The sequence below is a fragment of the Peromyscus eremicus genome, chromosome 22 (assembly GCF_949786415.1).
Source record: "Peromyscus eremicus chromosome 22, PerEre_H2_v1, whole genome shotgun sequence".
Lineage (NCBI taxonomy): Eukaryota > Metazoa > Chordata > Mammalia > Rodentia > Cricetidae > Peromyscus > Peromyscus eremicus.
The window spans coordinates 35,636,400-35,640,161 of record NC_081437.1 but is presented as its reverse complement, the minus strand read 5'-3'; positions in this window follow the sequence as shown (position 1 = coordinate 35,640,161).

The following is a 3,762-nucleotide window of genomic DNA, read 5'->3' as shown; positions in this document are numbered from 1 at the left end:
TGGTGAGAAATGGCATTGTATGGCATCTGCATGGTGATTTTGTTGTTTCTGCTGGTATCATGAAGTTCCTCAGCCAGATAATTGTTCTGGCAGTGTGATGGCTAATCTTAGTTGTCAACTTGACCACATCTGTAATAAACTACAACCCAAGCAGCTGGGTAGACCTGTAAGGGATTTTCTTGATTGGATCATTTCAGGTGAGAAGGCCCACTCTAAATTCAGACCATACCTTCTGGTGGCTTCCTCCATGAAATAATATGGAGGAAGGAAGGTTTTGCTTTTTCCTACTCGCCCTCACTCTTGCTGGCAAGTCCTATCCTGCTGCTGAGACATTCCTTCATTGGTGTTAAAACCCATTTCTTTGGGATTCCAATGTAGACCTAAGACCAACCTCATAGATTGAACAACAATCAGATTCTTAGACTTTCCATTGAGAGACAGCCATTATTGGACTAGCTGGACCTCAGCCTACAAGCCACTCTAATAAATCCATACACACACACACACACACACACACACACACACACACACACACACTTGTTCTATCAGTTCTGTTCCTCCAGATCAGTAGTTCTCAACCTTCCTAATACTGCAACCCTTCAATACAATAATATTATAATAATACACCTCATGTTGTGGTGACCCCCAGCCACAGCATTATTTTTGTTGCTACTTTATAACTGTAATTTTGCTACTGTTCTGAATCGTATTATAAATATCTGATATGCAGGATATCTGACATATGACCCCCGTGAAAGGGTTGTTTGACCCCAGAGGGGTCGCAACCCACAGTTTGAGAAGCACTGCTCTAGTGAACCTTCACTCCTGCAGGAGATAACAAGTCATGGTTGGGGATTCTCATCTTCACAGTCAATAGAATGAAAATCAGCCCCAAACAGCACAAGAGTTTCCATTAAGTCCCACAGGGATCTATAGCTTAGGTTACAGCCCAAAGCCTGAACTCCTTTCCAAATCCTGTCTCAGGATCTTCTGCAGTGTGGCCCAGGGCACAGGAACACCCCCCACCCCAAACACAGACCAGGACTGCCTGGCCTTAGATCCTCCCTCTCTGCACTCAGCGGTGGGGTCGCAGGCAGAAGCCTCACCTGCAGACTGACCTGCTTTGCTGTTTCCCACTCCTCCTCCTAACCTAGCTCTGTCCTCGGGTCCCCAGGCTCCTCCACAGCTTCCCACTCGGCTCTGGCTGACGTTTGGCAATGGCTCCTGGCTGAGATGTTTTCTCCATCCAAGACAGGGACAGATGGGATGTTCTCTGAGAATACTTGCAGTTCTGTGAGGCCATGGCCTGGGGAAACAAGAGTGGCCAGCTAGAGCCATCTGTCCCAGAGAAGCTTGTCTCTTCTCCAACCCTGAAGCATCCCAAGAAGCGGAATGCTTGACTACAAGACTTCAATGTAACTGCCGGTTACATTGCCGAGCGGTGCTCCGAGGTCAGACCTTAGGAGGCCTTTGCCCTGGGCGGAGGACATCATCTCTGCATCATCTGCTTGGGTTAAGGACCTGGACCACTTCTCCAAAGCCATACTGTCTGGATGGCTACAGAGGGGGAGCAGCAAGCTCACAGCCACCAAGACGGGGAGACCGCACTGTGCTGGTGACTTCCCAAGGCTTGTCCCTAGCAAAGGGTAGAATGTCACAGGCTGTCCTCTCCAGGGCTGGCCAAGTTCAGAGAAGGTATTGGGGGTAGTGCCAGTGTCAAAGCCTCAGACACTCTCAGGCTCCAGACAGGACCTCAGTTCTCTCTCTTACCAGCTGTTATCATGGCGAGCTGAGACAGGGCAGCAATCAGCGGCTTCCCTGCATGGATATGCTGGTCAAACACAGATCAGACCATGGTTCTGTCACCTAACAACTGAAGGTGGAAGCCACTGTTCTATGTTTGAGGTCTGTCAGCTGGGGTAGACTTCCTTATCTAATTATAGGGAGATGGAGACAGGAGGATCCCTAAGGTAGCTGAATTGGTGAGCTCTAGGGTCAATTAGAGATCTCCTAAGAACTAAGGTGCAGGACGGTAGAGGAAGACACGTAAGGTCGACCTCTGGTGTCTACTGTGCACGCATGTCCACTCACACATGTATATGTACACATAGGCGTACACACACAGGAATGAGTTCTGTGGCATCTGGAAAAGGCCAGCAGTGACCACCAGAGCCTCTTTAAAGTGAACTGTCAGATAGTCACAGTCAAAGGTTTATATATTCTGGAGACTTCAGGAACAGACCTGTAGGCCACAGTGGCCTGGGGTCATAAGGACCAGACAGGACAAGCTAGCTCCTTCAGTCTTCCTGGAAAGAAAGCGGCCTGATATCAACATCATCATTATTCCAGAGACCCTGGAAGTCAGAACATGCATGCAAAAAGTCCCGATTTCTAAATGCTAGCAAACAGTATTTTAAAATAAGCACTGTGGAGGCAATTTCATAGCTCCACGTCTGTCCACAGATCACAAGGACACAAGCCTTCCAGCCTGGAAGTTACAGAGCTCCAGATGGCCGAATGACCCTGGGGTGATGGGGCTGGGGTTGCAGGGGTGTAGACAGACTGCAGGGGTGTAGACAGACTGCAGGGCATCTGAAACAGCAGCCATGGGCCTCAAGTACTGAGCTGTGGGGCCCAGGAAGGAAGGCCACAAAGGAGGCAGGGTGTAATAGGGACCGTGCTCCCACCCGGAGTCTCAGCAAGGGCCGCTGGAAAACATGGAGCTGAGGAACAGCTGAGCTGGAGGCCCTGGCCAACCGCTCCTCAGGGTGGTGTGAGGGAATTAAGACAGAAGGATTGTTGAGCCATGTGGCAAAGACTTGTAAGCTCTAAGGGAGGCTGAGGCAGGAAAATCTCTAGTTCAAAGCCAAGCTAGCAACTCAGACCCAGTCTCCGAATAAAAAAATACACAAAGGAAGGGCCGGCAAGATGGTTCAGTGAGTAAAGGCTCTGTCTAAACTGTTAAATTCACATTTGATTGTTTTCAAATTCTTATTCACTTTTAGAACAAAAGTTTTAGAAGAAACCCCAGAACTTTCTAGAAAGAATGTGCCTTCTAGATAGCAGGAAATGAAAGAGAAGGAACCTGGGCATCCAAAGATGACAGACAGCCTTGCCAAATCCCATATCTCGAATTCTATTTCCCATTAACTGTTAATCATTCAAGCATCAAATTCTTTACCAACAGTGACACTTATACAGTCTGAACTTCGCCTGTAAACTGTAGCAGTAGGCACAATTCACCCACATCACCAATGACACTGTACTTCAGATGGGTATATGCTATGGTCTTGGCTACTCAGTGCTAGGGCCCCTGGCTCCTTCTCATTTATTTTTGATACTTTTGTACATAATACATCAGTAAAGCATACACACACACACACACACACACACACACACACACCACACACACCATAATTGACAGTACATGCTTTAAAGCAGCAATTCTCAACCTGTGGGTCATGACCCCTAGAGAGGTCTCATATTGATATTTACATTACAATTCATAACAGTAGCAAAATGACAGTTAGGAAGTAGCAATGAAAATAATTGTATGGTTGGGGGTCACCACAACACGAGGAATTGTGTTAAAGGGTCGTCACATTAGGAAGATTGAGAACCACTGCTCCAGAGGCTTTTACTGGTAACAGTAACAGAGATACTCAGAGACATCTCTCCTAGCACGGCTGATCACATGAAGAAGCTGTGGAGGCTCTGGGCTCAGAGTAGGGTTTGGTGTAGGTGGTCTTGGGTGGGGACTAA